The following is a 22,766-nucleotide window of genomic DNA, read 5'->3' as shown; positions in this document are numbered from 1 at the left end:
AGAGACAATTCAGAGCAGATATCTCTCTGACATATAAAAAGAGCAGGACATATTTTCCAGAGATAAAGTACCAAAATCATTGAGGTGAGACTTTAGAGGATTTTAGAAATTTGGTGGGCAATTAACGTTTATGAAAGTATTTCTAAGGTTGGCTAAATTTCATAGAAGAAAGCAATATTCCCACACAATTTTAGTTGACTGATGAAAGCAGACTTCAGCCAATTTCCTGGAGAAATGTGATGATATAGCTTAACCGATATATATTTATATACATAGTGCAAGTATTTAGTTATAATATTGTTACATCTACATACTGAAATATAAATAGCTGGAGAAATCCATAATGCTTGTGATATTCTGTTAGTTTATACAACTATTTCTTCAAATGAATTTCACATAGTAATATAAATTCATAATTAGGAAAAGAAATAATTAGGAAGGAGACCCTATAGAGACTTCTGTAGTCTAAAGGAGATTTATCTATCTTTGTCAAATTTTGACTTCAGGTATAGTAAGATTTTTTCATTGTTGTTAAGAGCTGAGCTTTATTTTGAAGAATAATTAATTGTAAAATTATGTCTCTGCAAGTAAAACAAAATGAATCCCCAAAGCAATTATCCATCACTACCTAAGCAGGAGGAACAATGATTGAACAAACATGCTTTTCCAGGTAGATCAACTTTGCGCCTCATTTTTCTCCAGGCTAGCCTCAAGGTACACATGATTTTGTGTTTGGTGAAAGTTATGTCCCAATTCTCAGCCAGCAGGAAGATGAGCTTCTAGAACATCTCTGTGACGACTCTCAGGATGAAAGAGGATCTAAAATGTCCATAAGGTCCAATCTAGATCATATCCTGGTACTAAGCAATACATGGCCAGTGCCACCAATACCTGTAAAGATCTTTAGGACCCTGAGAAGCAGCCAGGTTTGTGGGGCGCCTTTGGCTCAAGAAGACCTAGAGCTAACAGGGCCATCTGGGCTGTGCCCTGCTGGACTAGTGGGGATCTCCACGTAGTCCATCAATCGGTACAAATGAGGCCCAGACACGTGCCTGATGCTCTTCTAGGCACTGGGTTTCCATCCCAAATCAGTCACATGAGTACCCCCACCCTTTGCATTTCAGGGAAACAATCAGACCCTGCCTGGACTTAACATACTTCAAAGGAATCAAACATAAGCTTCTAGTGATATCTTCAAATAAGGTTATATAGTCACAGGAATACACTGACAAGATGGCAACCTTTTTTAAAGTTGGGGTTATTGAGATAGTTTTTATATTAAAAAAAAAAAATCACTGTTTTTGAGTGTCCATTTGGTGAATTTTGATAAATGCATACAGTTGTGTGACTATTACCATCACATTATTTTAAGCTTACTTCATGTTACTAGACCACACCACCCGTGACTGAAAATATTTTTAATCCTGATGAGTTCCATAAATAGGACCTGCATTTAATAATTTGAAGGTAGAAGCATTAAATGTGTTCAGTGTAAGTCTCTGAATATACTTTAAGGTTTTGAAGCCTGTTTTGGCCATTGTTCATTTTTAAAATTATACCTCAAAAAAGCGAGGTACTCCTGGTCTCTCTCTTCTGCTGAGAGGACTGGGCCTAACTATGTGGTAGGTTTTGTGGACAGCTAAGAAACTGTGAAAATAAAGGATGTGCACACAACACTTTTTTTTTTTTTAAACTTTTTTTAAAAAAATTATTTATTTTTTATTTTTGACTGTGTTGGGTCTTCGTTTCTGTGCGAGGGCTTTGTCTAGTCGTGGCAAGCGGGGGCCACTCTTCATCGCGGTGCGCGGGCCTCTCACTATCGCGGCCTCTCTTGTTGCGGAGCACGGGCTCCAGACGCGCAGGCTCAGTAATTGTGGCTCACGGGCCCAGCTGCTCCGCGGCACGTGGGATCTTCCCAGACCAGGGCTCGAACCCGTGTCCCCTGCACTGGCAGGCAGACTCTCAACCACTGCGCCACCAGGGAAGCCCCAACACTTTTTTACAGAAAGTTGAATTGGATTTCTCTTGCACTATCGTTTTATCCCACTTCTCTCATCATCACCTTCAAGTGTAATAGTGGCAAGAAGTTAAGTTTCATAAAGTAGTATCCGAAAGCTAGTGGTGTTATCAAGTCCAAGCCTGTACTGCTCGCCACACAGCAGGCCAATAAATCGAGAGATGAGGTGTTGGGGCAAGGAATAGTGACTTTATTCAGAAAGCCAGCAGACCAAGAAGATGGTGGGCTAGTGTCCCAAAGAACCGCCTTACCCAAGTTAGAATTCAGGCTTCTTTTATGCTAAAAGGGGAGGGGTGTGGCTGGTTGCTGTAAAATTCTCCGCCCAGGAATCCTGTGTTCTTGCAGCTGTCCAGGTAGGTCTGGTCACAATGTTCCTATAAACCTCCAACAAGACAATTGTTATTTTCTGTTCTGCAACTTTTTATCTCTGTATGAATGGAAAAGTGTTATACCTTTAAAGGTCAGAGCCTGAGAATGGGCTATCCTGTATATTTCAGGCTCTAGGCAACATTCTTTTACAAACGGTGCAGAGTCAGCATGACTAAGCACAGGCAACAGAGCACAAAGATGAGGGCTAAAGGACTAGATCCAATATGGAGTCAGGTTTGTTCTTCTCTGTTACAATGGGTCCATGCATTCTAAATATCTGAGACACTGGGAGGGGCCCGTCAGTTTCTCCTCCCCTCTGCCTGCCCCATCCCGCTTCCCCCTCCTTGCGACTAAGTGAGTCCATATTACTGTGTATTATTGAGGATTTTCAGGCCTATTCCAAGTCTACTTCATAGCAATACTCTACCTCAAAGAAACTGGCCCCAGCATAGGGGGGAAAATCAATCGGACAAATGTCCAGGCAAAACATTTGACAAAGAGTTGCAGGTATGGATAGTAGTAGAAAGACATGACCTTTTGGTGAATCTTTCCCCGATTCAATTCCCAATGACTCACTACGTGAATCGGTGCTGTGGGCTTTATCTTTCCATGCTTAGATGTGCTCATCTGTAAGATGTAAATAGGACATAGCTTGCGGGGTTGTTGGGAAAATTCAATGAGAATAACCTGTTTACAAAGCAGAGCCTCTAGCACATAGAAGATGCTCAACGATTTTAGTTCCTTCCTCCCATCCTCCTTAAAAATTAGTAACAAAACCCACTTGAAATATTCAAGGCCATTTATAGGCCCAAAAATCCACATTTAAAATAGAATATACTTAGTAAGAAGACTCTCAGTAATGCTGACCCTTAGCAAAAGTATGAGACTATTTTGAAAGTACAGATCCCCTCTGGGTAGATTTTGTGTCTCATAGCTTCTTACTTCAAGTAAACAAGAGCCTTTTGTGGTAATCTCTCCCACGTGAGCAATGGGAACAGATTGTCTTCAATCTAAAGCAAACGAGAAATTGCTTAAGTAAAGGTAGCGACTGTATGAGTCAAAAACCACTTTCTCAGATAACAGCCATTACATACGTCTGTGTACAAATTTGACAATTTTTATTTCACTGCCTTTTGACAGCCCTTTAGAAGGGTTTAAGAGAATAAGATCTGACTACAGCTTTCAAAAATTCATCAGTGAATATTTGTTAACCTTGCTCCCTGTGATAGCTGAAGAACCAAGATAATGCCCTTCAAATGGAGATAAATTACAATCTTTCAGAAGATTATCACGGTCTTAATCGAGTTTGTTCCAGCAGCTGAACAGCCTGTGACCTTGTTAGTTATACAACAAACATATCTGTTACTTTATGTTCCTATAGGTATTAGGGTAGAACTTTTACTCTAAGTGTTTTCTGTATACAGAAGGATGGATTTACTTCTGTCAATGATTTTGGAGATAAAAACAGAAGATTCGGCTTATTTAAAAAGAGTGTATCAAGCTAGTGCAGATATAATTCCAATTTTTTTTTTAATGTTTCCTGTTGACATAATTTCAGAATTACAGAAAAGTTGAGAGAATAATACAAAGATTATCTGGATACCTCTTACTCAGATTTCCCAAACGTTACCATTTTCTAGGTGTGTAGTGTGATTTAAAGGAAGAGGAAGATAATTCCAGGTTCAGAAACAGGCATAGTCTTATATAATTCTGTGATAGTATGCTCTTTTATGTATGATAAAAGCATAGGGATTTCACATTAAAATATTCAGGAGAATGTTAGAGAATCCACGTCCCTAATTTCTTCGAAAGAAATCATTTGCCAATTTTTATATATAAGTGTAAGTAACTGCAGGTATGTGAACAGATTCCAACATATGGCCCCAGTTTATGAAAACTACAATTATTACATCTTGGGAAATTAAAGTACTTTTATCCTGAATAGCATGTTCCAATAGCATGGAACTCAGCAGGCAGGGTGTTCCAGGATGTCAGCACATCGGCAGTTATGCCCTAGTGCCAACTTTAAACAGAAGGGAGGGAGAGTTTGAATGGTATTAATTATTAAATGGCAACATTTAATCCTAGATCCTTATGATCGGTGCCAAGAGAAAACATCTGTGGGTGCTTAGAACAGGCAGATTTTGGATCATCCATGCAGATTCTGTTAGGTTTTGATGAAACCTCCCAGGGAACAAGGTAATTTGGGAAGCTAAGCATTTATTCTCCCACTTACGCTCTTAACCTCGCAAATACATGACTCTTGTGTTACTGAGAGGGACTTTATGACTTACCCCTTGTGGCAGAGAAGAAAAGGAGAGGCCCTTCCTTTCTGCTTCTGCCCTGTCAGAGCTATTTGAAATGAGTTCACTGTCAATCATCGCATGAGAGAAAACTCAGTATCACTGTATCAGCCACTTGAGCAGTGGCCGCCATCTGTATGACAATATCCATTCATTCTGTTTCCTGCCGCCCCTTGCCTCTCTGTTTTAGTGTTCTTTTGTAAGTGTTCCTGACATTTTGTTTATCTTTCTTTTAAACATTCTGCCAAGATTATGTCTGAAAATGAGAAAAAAAGAAAAGAAAACCCTCCTTTTTTTTTGTTAAATCTGTTGCAAAGGAAACAATTCAGCACCATTCTCAAAACACTAAGAATGTTTCAAGGCACTAGAAAGTCTCCAGCAAATGGCTGGGCACAGTCAGGGCTGGGGTACAAAAGGGACGAAATGAATTCTCATCCTTCATGTTACTTAGATGAAATCAGACTTTTAATTGATATTCTAGTTTCTCCTTTGTTGAAGTGACCAACAGTCTTAAGGAAAAACACATTTTCCCTCTTAGCCTCACATGTAGACACATCCATAAGGCCCTCATCCTCCTCTTTTTTTTTAATGAATAGGTTTTTTTTGGTTTTTATTTATTTATTTATTTATGGCTGTGTTGGGTCTCCATTTCTGTGCGAGGGCCTTCTCCAGTTGCGGCAAGCGGGGGCCACTCTTCATCGCGGTGCGCTGGCCTGTCTTGTTGCAGAGCACAGGCTCCAGACGCACAGGCTCAGTAGTTGTTGCTCACGGGCCTAGTTGCTCTGCGGCATGTGGGATCCTCCCAGACCAGGGCTCGAACCCGTGTCCCCTGCATTGGCAGGCAGATTCTCAACCACTGCACCACCAGGGAAGGCCCTCATCCTCCTCTTTTGAAATAAATGTATTAATGTTCATTTTGTTAGATTTCAATGACCTGCCTAGCAATAGATGCCCCCAAATGGAGCACTTAACAATTCTATAATAAAAATGTTGCAGCTTATCAACAGAAGGAAGTTTATGAGGAAGTCAAAAAAATAAAAACCTGTTTCACAAGAGCATCTAAAGACTGCTTTTGAATTTTAAACTTAATTCACCCACCACTGTAAATCTGATTTCCACGTTATCAGGTTTCTTGTCTACGCTTTTTTCATTTGCTGGATTACTTGAGTGCCCAACCCCTCCCCCATTTCTGACCTTTCCTTGATCTTTTCACCTCCTAATTTTTGAATCATGCTCTTTTCCCCCAAGATTTGGATAATACGTAGAAGATACAAAACTTCCAGCACAATGTCCAGAATTTTCCCCTAATTTCTATATAATCTTTGTATCATGTCTATAAATCCATGACCAAAACTTAGACCACTTTTGCAGGTGTATCTTAACTAAAGAGGCACATCCAAAAAAGTAATTCCTAATCTTTACTGATATCCTTATCAAACACGTAAGGACATCCAAGAGTGTAGTTTTAATTAATTTGCTTAAAATCTCCTACTCTCATTTAAAAAGCCTGTAAACACCTGGGAGCCTCTCTCTTCATTGTCCCAACATTGAGTTCGCCGTCATAACAGTATCTCGTCATTGTCATCTTTGTCATTCCATCTTCTCACCCTTCACACCATGTGTTGTCCCATGTGACATGCTTCTCACCCTTCACACCGTGTGTTGTCCCATGTGACCCCTGTTCCAACAGAGCCCTTAAGACAAGGTTCTTCTGCTTTAGTTGTTCACCAAAAATGTTCACGTGGTTTTTATCATTTCTACACTACCACACCTATTAGGCAGGGGGCCTCAAACAGAGCCACATTAATTGTAATAAACTCTTTCTCCAGCTTCCCTTTCTACCTGCTATTATGAGACCTAGACCCCCATGCAAAGTCCACCACTTAAGTATGTGAGCCCCCAAAGCTTGCTCGAAACTTCTTATAAACAAGACTTAGTATTAAATAAATATAGTTGGTAATTAGATCTTGAGCCCACATAGCTGTGTGATCTTAAGCATACTATTTCCTGACCTGCTACAGTGGGTTGAGTAGTGTCCTTCAAAAATTCATGTCCACCCAGAACCCCAGAATGTGATCTTATTTGGAAATAAGGTCTTTGTAGAAATAGTTAAGGGAGGAATCAAAATGAGATCCTACTGGATTAAGGTAGGCCCTCAATCCAATGAAAGAGTCCTTATAGGGATAGAAGAGGATACACAGAAACACAGGGAAGAAGGCCATATGAAGACAGAGACAGAGATTGGAGGTATGCTACCACAAGCCAAGAAACACCAGGAGCCACCAGGAGCTGGAAGAAGCAGGAAGGATTCTCCCCTAGAGCATTTGAAGGGAGCATGACCCAGCTGACACCTTGGTTTTGAACTTCTGGCCTCCAGAACTCTGAGAGAATAGTACGTACCTCATACAAATGTTCTGTAGATTAAATGAGATGATGCATGTGAAGAACCTGGTATTGATACAAGAGCAAGTTCTAGTCTCTACTTAGTCACTCGCTAGTGATGGGAGGGAACATTACTCAAATTCTCTAAGCTTCAGTTATCTTCACTGTAAAAAACAGAGCTTATAATTTCCACCTACCTTCACTGAAGAGGATTTGTGATGAACAAATGAAGTATAAATATGAAAATTCCTGTCGTACAAGAAACGATCATGAAATGTGGGAATCTGTGTTCTTCCTTCCCCCTTTCCCCTCGAATTACAGGACGTGGTGGATTGGGGGAAGAGACCAAATCATCAGGATTCTCTTCAGTTACTTGCTTCAGTAAGAAGAATGACCACCGGCACACTGCAACACCAAAAGGAACTCTGGCAGTATCTCTGGGTTGATTTCTGGATCTTCTTAAGCTATTCTCCTCTAAATATAGTTTTCAGAAGTGTTGATATTGACATCACGAAGCCACAACAATCTCTATGCGGGTAGAACTGGTACAGATCTTATCAGCGGTACCATCAGTTTAACCAGTCCAGATCTTCCTCCTTCCCTCCCTCTTTTTTTCTTCCCTTCTTGCAACATTTCTTCCCCTCCACTCTCTCTCCATATTATCACGCTTCTCTGACATCATGACTGGGGACAACGCTGAAAAGGGGGCAGCCCCACTCTGCTCACGGTGATTCCTCACACTCTAAGCTTGACTTGTGAGCGAGTACATAGATGTGTGTACCTGGGAGCTGTGGCAGTCTTCGCTAAGAACTGGGACAGATTGCCTGAGAGAAAATATGCAGCATAGAAACCGTGTAGTAGGTATTTGTGAACGATTCAGTACATAGCAGTGATCCACAAGACCAGGTTGGCAGCTATAGCCAGGGCTATAATTTCACATATGATGACCACAAGACCACCAAAGCATCCTAGAGGAATCAAGCCAGGGAACTGTGTGACAGGAGCACAGCCTCGTTATCCGCCATTCATTCAGTGACCTTGAGTTTACCGCAGTCACCTGTGAGAGGGGCAACCAGGCACAGGGCTGGCTTCTGAGGGCCCTAGGAGAAGCATGGGAAATACCCAGGGAAGGAAGCCCAACAGCCAGATGCCAGAAGGCTGCCCAGGTGATGCCTACCACCTACTCAGCAAAGAGATGGTCTGAGGGGATTGCAAAAGTCCAAAACCCTTTCCGAGGGGATAGATAAAGGGCTAAAAATGTTTAAGGTGTAGAAGATATATGGCTTTGGGGTTGCACGGTCCTTGGTGTGAATCTGGCTCTGACGTGCACTTGAGTGGCCTTGAGAAAATCACTGCTTTAAGCTTCAGTTGCCCTAAATGTAAAGTGAAGATAAACCTACCTTGCAGGCTTGTTGTAAGATTTAACTGCAATTATATATGAAAGCATCCTGGGACGTAAGATTAGAAAAAAATTGATTCTTTCTTCCCTCCCTCCCTTCCTTCCTTCCTCCCTCTCCTCCCCTGAGTTCCTATAAAATCGCCTTCCCAAGATAAAGACAAAAAAACTTTACATTCCACATGAAGAGAATAATCTATTTCTTGTTCATTTAGCGTTAAGATTCAAAAGGTCCTTTTCTTAGTGAAAGCTAGAATGGGACGTTGGTAATATCTCCTACAGACACCCCTAGATTTCCAAAGCTGGTGACGGTCTGAACATAAGCTCCCTCTCCACTTGTCACTGGGTAAAGTATCCCCATACTGTGAACAAGAACTGGGCTACATATATTATATATACACTTCGGTGTTCCTAAATGCTAATTTGTGATGGGCCGAGAGTGGACAGAGAAGAAATGGTAAAAATGGCAATTTAATAGTCACTAAGTTATCTAAGGGTAATAAAGCTGAAAAAGATATAAAGACAAGGTAAATGGCCAAGAAGTTAATAATAGTTACCTGAGAGCAGGGAATGAATTAAGGCCTTGAGTGAGAGATTTAGACTTAAAGAAGATGGATTATTTAGGAAGATTTCAGCTTCAGGGAACAGAAAACTCAGCTCAAAATTGCTTAAACAATAGATTTATTGGCTCGTATATCAGGAAGTCTGGATAGAGTGAGGGCTTCAGCATTGCTGGATTCTGTGGTTCAATATATCAACCTGGGTCTATGTTCTCTAGTCTTTACTCTGCAGACTGAGTGTCAGATCATCACCAGAGTTCAGCCCACAGGATGGCCTCAGTAGCCATCAGAGCTGTGTTCACTGTTAGTAGGAGAGAGGAACAGGCTGTTACCAAACACAAATTCCTGTGCCCAATGCACAGCGAAGCCAAACAAACCAGAATTTGCAGCAGAGAAAGGTTTATTGCAGGGCCATGCAAGGAGATGGTGGCTGGGTGGCTCATGCCCAAAAAACCTCGAACTCCCCAAAGGGTTTGAGCAAAGGACTTTTAAAGGCAAGGTGAGGGAGGGGCATCGTTAGTTGTTGCAAACTTGGTGTCGGAATCGTTTGTTCTTACAGCTGTTCACGTAGGTCAGGGCACGATGTTCCTGTAAACCTCCAAAAGACAAATGTTATTCTCTGTTCTGCAACTTTTTGCCTCTATATGAATGGACTCTTAAAGGTGGGAGCCTTGAGAATAGGCTATCCTGTATATTTCAGGGTATAGACAACATTCTTTTACAAAAGGTGCAGAGCCAGCATGAGTGAGCACAAAGATTAAAGTAAAAGGAACAGATCTAATATGGAGTCAGCTTTATTCTTCCCTATTACAAGGTTTCTCACAATTCAGAAACCTCCCACCAATCTGTCTTCACTTTAGATTAACTGGACGTGGGTCACATACCCATTCCTGAAGAGGGAAGGACTTATCCCTCCACTGGTCAGGCTCTCCCCTGGCCTGTGTGGGGGTCAGCTTCCCTTGGGGAATTTCGGGGCGGCGGGGGGGGGGGGGTGGCGGGCAGCTTAGATACTTGAACAAAACTGGAATTGATCAGGAAGAAGAAAGTATGACTAGGTCCAGGGAAGGCCACCAAACTATAGAAGATTAGAGAGGTGAAATTTACAAATTTCTGAGAGCCAGGTTTTCATACCCGGGGGCAATGTTGCACAGGGAATTGCTGGCAAAGTCAATCTGGACTTTTTTCTTAAGTCCCAGGCAGGACATTTGCTTTATTGTTGTGTTGTTTTGTTTGAACTCTACTACTCTGCCTCTTAAACAGGTAGTGCAAAACCTCCTCTCCCTAACAAGTACACACAAGAAGCGATTTCCAATTCTGAAGTCCTCTGCACTCAGTCGGTTCCCAAGCCCATGCATCATATCGTGTACGCACTATAGTGGGAGGTCCTGGGAGTGTTGTCACCCTGTCAAGGTCAGTGGTTCTTAACCTGACTGAGCAATAGGATCATCTGGGCAGCTTATTAAACATACACCTGCCAGAGATACTGATTCAGTAGGTATGAGGACTGGACATCTCTAATTTTTTTTAATCCTGGATGAGAGGGGAATTGGAGACTGGAAAACTGAAGGCTGGGTGGGGAGAGAACATTATTTCACTGTGCACTTTTTGCATGGTTTGCCTTTTTTTCGTCATATTATACTATTCTCTTCCTTTCCCTTCCTTTCTCTTTTCTTTCTTAAGGCCCCTGATGTTTCTGAGGTGCAGCCTGGGGCTGAGAACTTTTCATCAATATGGTCCATTATCAAGCTTTGGATTGGCTACTCCGGAGGCCAAAAGTGTTTTGAGCCCTTTTTTCAGAGTCATAGTGGAGCATTGCCTTTTAAGGAAAACCCTGAGGTCAGTGCTGATGCCTGACTCACGTCCTGAGGCTCATTTCTTTTCTGGTTTCTGCAAAGACCTCAGAGTCTCAAATACGCCCCATTTCTTGAAATTAAGAACTGTAGATGACCAGAGAGTTTTGTTGACACAGAAAAGGAGAATTCAACAGAAAGTTGTTCAGTTCCCTCTTGAAATGGTAAGCAGACAGATCGCTCATAAGTAGAGTCAGCTCCATGCTGTTCCCATCAGTAAGTCCACTGACACGTATGTCTCAATGGCAGACAGAGACCACAGTAAAAAGATGCCGTTTATTTTTAAATCTCATTATAGGTGTTCTTTCCAAAATCTCTTCTAAGTGATCAGAGGCACTGCTCCTCTTCGAATTACAACCCAAGAACTAAGAATCACTAACTGGATGTGTTAAAGCCCTTCTCACTAGCAATTTAAAGAGATTAGAAGGTTGATGGAGAGAGAGAGAGACGTGTTTAGCAATCATTGAAATGGTAGACATTGTTTTCGGAAAGGGACATCCTTTGTTCACTCTTTTGTAGCTAGTTATGGTCTGATGGAAACCAACCACAAAGGCAATACAGTGTAGCCTAATGGTCATTTTCACAAGAATAGACAAGACTACTTGTGGACACAGTAATTACTATCTCTTTCACCTTTGCTTCATACCGGATATTTTTTAACCAGCATATAGATTGTCTGGCAAATCTCAAGGTTTACCATATACGGGAAATCGTTCTTCCTAGAAGGCCAAAGTCATAGCTTGTCCTTAACAACTGACTAAAAACCTTTTAGTTGCACAGTGCCTCCCTCCCCACCCGCTGCCATTTATCTATACTGTACTTTCTTTCACAAAGCCTTCCTCTCCTTGTAACACCTGTAGAGCTATTCCTCAGCAGCCAACTTTAGAGCAAAGAGCTTGTCTGTTTGCAAGATGCAAATGCCAGGTAATTCTGGGGTAGGAGAGTCCAGAAGACATCTCAGCCATGAAATTTGTGCAGAGCAATGAGTGACTCAGTCTGAGGAAATATTGATCTGAGCTGTTGGCACCAAATTTCCTACCGCTCCCTTCAAGTGGCCAAGCCTTAGTCTGGTCTTAGGGCCTGGGGGTTCATCCAAGATGGAAAAAAGATCCAGGTTAGTTCCAGGAACTGATAAGAGATTGTAGGAGAAGGGAGACCAACATTTCCCTATGGCCATTTTCCCCATGAAGCATTGTGAGGAAAGAAGCCAAATTTTGTTTCCCAATGTTTTTCTGTTCCCATCCATCCGCCTGGGCCTTAAATTTCTAAATATGTTTATTTTCATGAGCTAACTAAGTTCTACAGAGTACATATTTCTTATTAAGTGAAATTTGGTATTTAGTATTCTACACTGCTTTAAAAATTAAAGAATATTTTTCCTTTAGTTCAAAGAAGGAGGTAGAGAACTAACTGTTGAGTTCCTACTGTGATTCAGACACGTGTTGGATTTTTATGTTATCCCATTTAATTCTTGTAACTATCCTACAAATTAGTTACATTGTATTATTTAATATTAACCTCCAGATAGTATCTACTGCATGTCTTCTCTGTTCTAGGTACCCTTGTAGGTGCTGGAGACATTGTGATCCCGCCAGGAATTCAGTCTGGTGGGCAAGACAACATATGAGTGAATCATTACAAAGAAAAATGCTATAACAGATATATATATATTTTTTATAAATTTATTTATTTTGTTTATTTACTTTTGGTTGTGTTGGGTCTTCGTTGCTGTGCACGGGCTTTCTCTAGTGGCAGTGAATGGGGCTACTCTTTGCTGCAGTGCGCGGGCTTCTCACTGCAGTGGCTTCTCTTGCTGTGGAGCACGGGCTCCAGGCGCGCGGGCTTCCGTAGTTGCGGCACGCGGGCTCAGTTGTTGTGGCTTGCAGGCTCTAGAGCTCAGGCTCAGTAGTTGTGGGGCACAGGCTTAGTTGCTCCGCGGCATGTGGGCTCTTCCTGGACCAGGGCTTGAACCTGTGTGGCCTGCATTGGCAGGAGGATTCTTAACCACTGCACCAGCAAGGAAGTCCCGCCATAACAGATGTATAACAGAAGGCTGCAGGAGCGTGCATTTAAAAAATGTAAATCTCTTTAATGTATGGACCAATCAAAATGGTAGACTTACCCCCCTAAAGAAATTCCAAGGTAGTTGCAGAGGACTCCAATATTTTAATACAATCAACTTACTTCTGTAAAAACAGATAATTAAGTAGGAATATAAGCTGCCCTTTTTTTCCTTTAGGGAACATTGGGAAGGTTTCTGAATCTTTTTTTTTTCCTAATCAACTAACTTAAAATGTTCTAAAGAGACTTCATTTGTTCAATCATACTCCCACATTATTTTTAAAATAATTTAACATGGCTTACAAAGATGGCATACAACAGCACAGGGTAAATAAAAATACTCAGTACGAAAATGACTGTATGTCGATTTCCTCTTACTATCTATTTCCTGTTCCCCACAAACAACTGTTTCCTTTTTTCTGGTTTCAATTCTGTTTCAAGTCTCTGTGGCTGTCCCACCTCTGGAACTAATTCTGTGCCTTGCACATGCCCCAGACTGCCTGGCTTGTCTCCACGTGGGATCTGTGTCGCCTTTCCACGAGCACAATTAAGTCTCCAAACTACTTAGGCAGGAACTTCTCTCCCAAACAAATCTGTTTATCAGAGAGCAGTTGGATTGCATGCACAGAAGCCTCAACAAACAGGATGTTCCATCTCAAATTTATGGCCTCTCGGCATACACAAGAACGCCTCCCAAGGACACAAGTGACTCTCAAGGCGCTATAGTGCGTCATCAACAACAGTCGCTGAAGGGAACAGGCTGGGCATCCACTTATTGGCACTTCCTGGTTGAAGTACGACAATCAGTGCCTTTTTTGAATTTGTGCAGCTTTTGGCTTATTAATTTCAGGATGGGAAATCATTAGTGTTCTTAATTTAAAGAGGAAACCATTGGACAAGAGTCTGCAGCTATAAATCAATACTAAAGATTTTCTCTGAAATATGATGTTTCTACCTGACTCTGAGATTGGATTTTTTTTTTTTTTCCCTTTCGTTTTTGAGCTTTTGAATTTCACTCAACATACTGACTCTGTCAGATTCCTGTGGTGAATTGATAATGAAATTAGGGGAGACAGGGTCCACTGACTTAGAAGATCTGTGCCATTAGTTAAGTCTTCTCTCTGTTTCTGCAACTGGCTTGACACCAGCTTAGTCACCTTGGTTTTGGCACTTGGCTCTGACACAGACACTTAAGAGACCATAGCTCAGAATGGAGATGAGGAGGTAGCATGGTAAATAGATGTTATAAAAAAGAGGGGAAAATCAATATTTCCATTAACATCTAGGAGAGACTTTCCAAAGAACATTTATACGTGTAGCTGACAGTTATGTGCCAAGAAGACTAGTTCCTTTAAGGATCACAAATTATGTGACTATCACTGTGGTGTTATTTCGTTTTTATTTTCACAAGAAATTTCACCAATAGCTTTTAAAACTAAAACAAACAAACAAAAATCAAGGAAACAAAAAAACTCTGCCTAGGAAAGATATTGAAATAAAGGTTATATTTTTCAAGAAAATGGATATGATAAAAATTCTACTTATATACATCAAAATTATTAGTAATGTGCAACAAAATATTATAGATATTTTCTTGAGGTTTATCATAATAGGCATTGATTTGTACATATATCTTCTTTATAAGGTCATGACTTTTGTAATATATGTATTAGCAATGCATTGTTAATTTTCTGGTTTTGTTTTGTCGTATTACCCTCTCATCCTCAGGTCTAGGTTTAATTCCTGGCTTCTGCATCCCCTGTCCTGTGACTTAGAGAAGACAGTCAATTTTTTTAATGTGTTTCAATTTCTGCATATTTAAAAATGGTATTTAATGTGTTTCAATTTCCACATATTTAAAAATGGTATTGGGAGGAATAAATGATAGGTGTATGTAAGTACCTAGCACAGTGCCTGGCACACAAGAGTTTCAATAGCTGTTACTTCTCCACCTCCACACTCTGTACTACGTTTTGCATTTCCCCCATGTTAGTTCCCTTACCGCCTCTGCATTACCATCTCCACTCTGTATCTTCAGAGGAACACCTCTGCGCAAAGGAAGATGGCATTCAATAACTTTAGATAAGGGATTGACCTGGTGGCCTCCCCTCCTGCGAATGAGGCTGGGTACCTCTCCTGAGGCTGCCACCACTCCTATTCCTCTGTCATTCTTTCCTAGAGCCTGTGCACAGGAGCCAAATCTTGGTAGGATTACCCATCATCATTAGGCAATGTGGAGTTTGGGCGTTTCTCTGCCTCTGGGGACAGAGGTCTTCAACTCAGCAGATCAAGAGATGTAGATTGTCAGCTTGGATCTGAAGGACACAGTTCCTCTAAACTTGATTCTGATCTTCAAGATAGGGCAGGTTTAGAACAAAGTGCTGAGAACCTTGGGAGAAAATGAGAGCTTCTCAGAATTCAAATGAGCAAAAGCCAGGAATGTTCATCAGTATCTGACATGCATTCAAGACTATGGAAAAGCAAATTTCAAAAAGTTCAAAGAAAATATACGTTTAGTCTCTTGACCAGAGGGTTTTCTAAAAGGGTGTAGATAGGTCCATCAGGAGTAGAAAATGAAATTCTAACTATGTAATAAAAATAAGCCGAGTATGGAAGAAAAACTACAGAAATCGATATGGTTGCTCAGAGAACTCTCCTTTGAGCTCAGATTTTTAAAAGCACGTTTGAAACATTAAAGAACTTGTAGCCAAGAACAAAAGCAACACAATAGCATAAACCTAGAAGAGTAGTGTCATAAAGAATAAGGTAAAAAATAAGCTCAATTTTGCTAGGGGAAAAAAGGGATAACAAAGAATGACTTTTACCAATGTGTAGGGAGCAAAGAAGGACAAGGAAGTGTTAGTCATATTTCTAAGAGATTATGATGTAATGGTAACAAGACAAAGAGAAAATAGAATTACTCAGCTCCTGTTTTGCTCTGTCTTCTCTACCAGAAGAACAACCTTCAGATTCAAAATGTAAAGATGCCTGGCAGATGTGCCTGAGGACTGAAAACAAAATGTGTTAAATGCCAGGCAGGGAGCTCCTGAATGATTGTCCACAGGGGACGCAGCTGTGTAAAGGACAGAGATGGGATCAGCCAGAAGCTGGGCCACTGCTGCAATGGTCCCTACAAGAGATGATGAAGGGTTGAAGGGAGGCCAAGCAGAGGGTCAGAGAAAGGAGGTAAAGGCTAAGGAGATAGAACTGATGGAATAACCCATTGCAGATGCTCTAGAAAAGATACGGATACGCTGTATGAGGATTTCACAGATCTTCTGTGAAAACAAAAAGCAGATGGGATGGGGGAGCGGAGAATGTGGGCGGGGAACAATCATGTGAACCTAGTCATGGACACAGAAAGTTGGGGTATGTTTAATACAGGGAGAATCCAGGTTTGCCAGAATCACGGGTTATAATAGCTGGATATAAAGGGGACATGGAGGAAGGGATAAAGTCCAAAGGTTTATTACTCATCAGAAAATCCAGAATGAGGGCTCCACACCTGCTGAGGAGCTGGGGAGGAATTGAAAAAAAAAAGAAAAATGATAGAAGCCATTCATGTATCTCATCCTATGGACACCAGGTAATTGGAATATACATCTCAAACCTAATGGAATCAGGAGTTTTGTGGATTTTTTTGTGCTTTTTTGTGGGATTGAATAGTTAATAGTAAAACTATTGAAAATGGACAGTACCACTCCTCCTTGCCCTATTAAAGGCAGGGTATCTGGGTTATTAATTTTTTTTAAAATTATTTGCTTTACTTATTTATTTAAATTTTATTTATTTATTTATTTATTTATTTATTTATTTATTTATGGCTGTGTTGGGTCTTCGTTTCTGTGCGAGGGCTTTCTCTGGTTGTGGCAAGCGGGGGCCACTCTTCATCGCGGTGCGCGGGCCTCTCACTATCGCGGCCTCTCTTGTTGCGGAGCACAGGCTCCAGACGCGCAGGCTCAGCAATTGTGGCTCACGGGCCTAGTTGCTCCGTGGCATGTGGGATCTTCCCAGACCAGGGCTCGAACCCGTGTCCCCTGCATTAGCAGGCAGATTCTCAACCACTGCGCCACCAGGGAAGCCCAATTATTTTTTTTAATTTTTTTATTTTTAATGAAGTTTGGTTGATTTACAATGTTGTGTTAATTGGGGGTTATTAAATATTGAATTGAAGGGTGTCAGTGCTAAGAAAGAAACGTTCATCGTCCCACCAGAGCTCATAATAAGATGAGGGGTCAAGGAAAGCATCCCCAAGGACATGATATAGGGGCTGAAAGCTTGGAGATGAGTAGAACTTAGCCTGAAGAAGTACTGCACACATTGAGAGTGTTAAGACTTTAATCAGATCTGGCCGCCTCACTTCCAAGAGGAATTTTGCCAAACTGAAGCTCTGTCGTATAAATATGAGGAACCAGAGACAGCAAGCCAGGACTTAGGAGGAAAGCTGTTTTATCAATTTTGTGTAGCAGAATTGTAGGAAGAATTTGATCTAATTCTGAAGTGATCTAGCTTCAAGGTCAAGCTCAGAGGCTCCAGAGCCAAATATCTAGATTTGAATCCTGGCTCTGCCACGAATTACATTACTTCCTATGTATAACAACAACAACAATAATAATACATATTTTATAGGATTTTTGAGAGGATTAAATGAATAAATACATGTCAAGTGTCTAAAACAGTGCCTGGAATAATAGCAGGCACTGGCTATTGTTGGCTATTATTATTACAAAGCAGATAGATATGTATCATTATATTTATAATAGAATATTTTAGCAATCCAAGTTGTTGAGCAAAGTAATCTCAGTTATCTGAAAAAATAACCTGAAATGTTTTCATTCCAAAGTGTGAAATGAGGGACTTTTAACTTACTGTCAACCTGCCACACCATCTTTTAAATGCTTCTTGGTAGTTAGTAAAATGATTGTATTTTAATCGAGTCAGCAATGAGCAATAAAGTTCAGTTAAGAAACACAGATATTTTTTTTTTCCCTTTCATGGGCTTTCCTCAAAATTCTTGATCTCAGTGAGAGCACTGATCATCTGTGATTTATCTGGCGTCTCAAAAGGCAGAAAAGAATCAAAAAAGATTTAGAAGAAAACATTGGCCCATTTTCCTGAGAATTCAGCCTGGTTGATTTGCTCAGTGGTTAAAGAGAAACAGCAACTACACTAAACACCAGAATGGTCAGTGCAATTAATGCAATTAAAGTAATTAGTCCTGGCAGCTGTAAGGTCAAATAGAGGTAGCTTTGTAACAACAATCTGCCACTGCAAAATTACTGACGTTTCCAACTAAATTATATTCTCTAAATTGTTGCCTTAATGCTAAATAAATAAAGTTATGCTAATGTAGGGACTGATTACAGATTGAAATTAGCACAATTGCTTGTTATACAGTCTGCTAGGGTTAACATTTTTTAAAAACATAATTAATGGCCTTTGCTTACTGTCTCTGGTTATAGATCCTGCAGCTCATTTGCATTCTTTTGCAATATGCTGACAGTGGTAAATGTCTAAGAAGAAAGATCTCATCTGGAGGCGGAAAATGCGCTTTGCACGTCATCAAGCTAAAACTTGTTATGGTTTCAGGCTAGTGTTAACAACAAAGATGACCAGAAAGAGAATGGAACAGAATGAAGCGAGAATCCGTTTTGCTTTTTAGTCTTGTGATCCAAGCCTTTTCTGGAGTCAATGTGAAATGTAATTGCTCTTTTGACCTCTATCTTCTCTCTCCCCAGGTCTGAGGAAGAGCTACACTGGTTGATTATTGCGGGAATGAAAGGCACTCTGACCTTGTCGACCGAACGCCTTGCGGCTTTCAATGTTGCCCATTATACCGAAGGCAGGCAACTCCTGGAGAGAGGCGGAATCGACAGGAGAGCTGCTCCCTGGGCAACCTGCCAGAAAAGGCTTCAGCAGCAGCAGTTCAGACAGGGCCAAACAGCTCAGGCAGCGAAGGAAACAGCTTGGGGGGGGCGGGGGCCGGGAAGGTGAGGGAAAGACAGAGTATATAAAAATATTGTTAGCACACAGTTTAAAGAGCTCTCAGGCATCCATGCTATAGGGCGCCTTTGTTAATACCGCCCTGCGTCATCCGCCCGAACTGAAAACCGACCTGGGAAGGAAGCGCAACCAATGTAAGTGCAGCTACTGATTTCCTAAAATAGGCTATCATTCACTCCAAAGCGTTTCTGACAGTCCTCCTATGTCGATCGGAATGTACCATGAGTTTCCAGCAAAAAGTGGGTCAGGGTATTTAGTTATAATAATTGTTCTAGATTATAAATTATTCACTACAAACCTGGTTGGGTTATTTTTAGAGTGTATGGTTCACAGAAGGATTAGGGTGCAACTTGGGATGAAAAGAACAGGCTGGGTCCTTCGCGCTCTCTAGTTAAAGCTGCCTTGTTTGAAATCAGCTGTGGGTCCTTTGCGTCTCTGCTAGTTCTACTCCAATCAGGTCTATTCAACAAAATTTTATCGAGCATTTATTACGTGCTTCAGCACCGTGGGAGGATAAATGACATGTGAAGTGTGCCTACGAATTAAGGAGACTGGTTGACCAGTCAGACGCAGGAGTGGTGCCATTTGCTTTGTCATTTCATTTCAGGCATTGAGGGAGAGAGCACAGAGGGCCTGCTGTGGCATTGATGTTAGGCTTTTCTATTTAGATGCTGGCTTTAAGTCTTACAGTCAGCTTCAGGTTCATATTGTCAGGCCCACTTTAGGAAGAGAAGATTGACTGTAGTAATAAAGGCTTTGGAGTCTGGAATTAGCCAGATTTGGGTTCAAACTCAATTTTGTTGCTACTCGAAATCTGTGCAATCTTGAAAAAAATCTCCATATTTCTGGGCCTTGGTTGGCCTAGTTCCTATAGTGAAGGAGACTAGGTGGAACTAAGACCCTTTCCAGCTATATTGTTCTATGAGAAAGATTGTTCAGCAACCGCACATCCCAGATTTTCTGGGACACCCCACCTCCAAAGTATTATGGCCTGTTGTGCCTGTAAAATTATTTATACCCATCAAATGCTGAATCGCCATCACCTGATTTATACATTGAACGAACCATCAGAGGTGGGAAAAGAATGATGAGAAAAGGCTGGGGAGAGTGGTGTTAAAAGATAATTTTCATAGAAAGGTAAAATCGTGACCCTCATACAGATATAAAAATGTGTACATGTTAAAGATTTGATTCTACTCATTAATCAAAGACGGAACCGACAGATGTTATAACCGGTTCAAGAGAATCTGAAGAGAGACATTTAAAGATCGGGAATATTGAAATGAGAATGCAAATAGAACAAAACTGGGTTTTTTTCCAGGGGGAGTGGAGAGAAATCAATTGAACCTCTACCAGACCGGGAAGCATTTGCATGTCTGTCAGTTACCTATAACATACAAGTTGTAAAATAGCTCAAGGACAGTGAAGGCTAGAATCTGATAACAGGAAGGGTGTGCTGTATGCGGACAATGCACAGTTTCCCATGAAGCACAGTTTTTCTCTACAGTGGAAATAGCTTCGTATGGACTATGGCATTTCATTGTGATTTCTGGTTCTTCAATGGCTATCTGGGGAAGGATCTCAGTGGGAACTTGGGTGTGGACAAGAATCACCTGGGAAACTTCCAAATCAGAATCACACCTCCAGGCCAAACTGCATCCAGGGTTCTAACAAATGTTGTAAACAATTAGAGGGCCTTTTCAACTGCTTTTTGAGGCTGAAGTTATGATTGAAGGAGACCTAGAAAGTCAGCTGTGTGTATTTATAGGTGCAGTATTTCTTCCTGATCCTTTGAGGAGCCTTTTGTGACTTTCTTGATGTGGTTTAAGGGTCATGAAACTGTTAAGTGTTAGTTCACCGAGGGCTAAGGACCAATGTGCACACTGAAGGCAAGGCGAAGTCAAAAGGAGAAAAATGGGAATTAAAGAAATAAAAAGAGGGAAGAAGCATTGGGTTTGCTGCCAGAACACAGATGTCACGAAAACCACTGCTAAATCTAAGCCAAGATGGGAAAGGAATAGACTCCTATCAACATGGTCATCACTGGACACATAGATTCGGGCAAGTCTACCACTGCTGGCCATCTGACCTAGAAATATGGTGGGATTGACAAAAGAACCATCAGAAAATTTGAGAAGGAGTCTGCTGAGATGCGAAAGGGCTCCTTCAAGGCGGTCTGGGTCTTGGATAAACTGTAAGCTAAAGGTGAGCTTTGTGTCATCACTGATGCCCCAAGACACAGAGACTTTATCAAAAACATGATTTCAGGCACATCTCCTGCTGACTGGGCTGTCCTGATTGTTGTTCCTGGTGTTGGTGAATTTGAAGCAGGGATCTTCAAGAACGGGCAGACCGTCAGCATGCCCTTCTGGCTTCCACGCTGTGTGTGAAACAACGAATTGTTGGTGTTAACAAAATGGATCCCACTGAGCTACTCTGTGGCCAGAAGTGATACAAGGAAATCATAAAGGAAGTCAGCACCTACATTAAGAAAATTGACTCAACCTCGACACAGTAGCATTTGTGCCAATTTCTGGCTGGAATGGTGACGACACGCTGGAGCCAAGTGCTACCATGCCTTGGTTCCAGGGATGGAAAGTCACCTGTGAACATGGCAATGCCAGTGGAACCATGCTGCTTGAGGCTTGGGATCGCATCCTACCACCAACTCGTCCAACTGACAAGCTCTTGCCACTGCCCCTCCAGGACATCTACAAAATTGGTAGTATTGGCACTGTCCCTGGCGGCCGAGCGGAGACTGGTGTTCTCACCCCTAACATGGTGGTCATCTTTGCTCCAGGCAACTGAAGTAAAAACTCTGTTGAAACGCACCGTGAAGCTTTGAGTGAAGCTCTTCCTGGGGACGGTGTGAGCTTCAGTGTCAAGAACGTGTCTGTCAAAAATGTTCATCCTGGGCAGTGTGGCTGGTGGGACAGCAAAAATGACCCACCAGTGGCAGCAGCTGGCTTCATGGCTCGGGTGATGATCCTGAACCATCCAGGCCAAATCAGGGCTGGCCACACACCTGCGCTGAACTGTCACACAGCTCACATTGCTTGCAAGTTTGCTGAGCTGAGGGAGAAGATTGCTTGTTGTTCTGGGCCCAAATTCTTGCCATCTGGTGATGCAGCTGAGTTGATGTGGTTCCTGACAAGCCCACCTGTGTTGATAGCTTCTCTGCCCATCCGCCTCTGGGCCCTTTTGCTGTTTGTGAGATAAGAGACAATCGGTTGCCACAGGTGTCATCAGAGCAGTGGACGAGAAGGTGGCTGGAGCTGGTACAGTCACCAAGTCTGCCGGGAAGACTCAGAAGACTAAATGAATATTATCCCTAGTACCTGCCAGCCTGCTCTTAATCGTGGTAGAAGAACAGTCTCAGAATGGGTGGTCTCAATTGGCCATTTAAGTTTAATAGTAAAAGACTAGTTAGTGATAATAATGCATCGTAAAACCTTCAGGAGGAAAGGAGAATGTTTTGTGAACCATTTGTTTTCGTGTGTGTGTGAGGTATTCCTTTTAAAAAATCAGTACTTTTTCATGGAAACAGCTTGACCAAAAATCTGTCACAGAATTTTGAAAACCATTAAAAGACAGCTTAGTGAGAAACAAGAAAGTGGGGAGTGAAGACTAAGATGAAGAGAATGGAAACAGGGAAGAGAGGAATGAGCTGGTGCAGAGGCGGCAGGGATGCCTCCCGACAGATCTACGTTGTTAATAAAAACACCATTTCAAAGTCACGCGCACGTGGAGTACAAGTAAAAAGAAGTTTGATTTCCAAAGCTCTGCCTCTTTATAGATTTCCCACCTCCACTGGAAATCTAACAT

At 41.6% G+C, this 22,766-nt stretch overlaps 2 pseudogenes; one reads left to right on the top strand and one right to left on the bottom strand.

Moving 5' to 3' along the window:
• The window catches only part of LOC137758909 (small ribosomal subunit protein eS6-like), a 110,353-nt pseudogene extending 91,583 nt beyond the window's left edge, over window positions 1-18,770 (bottom strand).
• Window positions 18,771-20,947: 2,177 nt separating this feature from the next.
• On the top strand, window positions 20,948-22,263 carry LOC137757722 (elongation factor 1-alpha 1 pseudogene; annotated as a pseudogene).
• The last annotated feature ends 503 nt before the right edge of the window (window positions 22,264-22,766 follow it).

This window comes from Eschrichtius robustus, chromosome 2 (assembly GCF_028021215.1).
Source record: "Eschrichtius robustus isolate mEscRob2 chromosome 2, mEscRob2.pri, whole genome shotgun sequence".
Lineage (NCBI taxonomy): Eukaryota > Metazoa > Chordata > Mammalia > Artiodactyla > Eschrichtiidae > Eschrichtius > Eschrichtius robustus.
The sequence above is the reverse complement of the archived record's forward strand: the minus strand, read 5'-3'. Positions and strand labels throughout refer to the sequence as shown.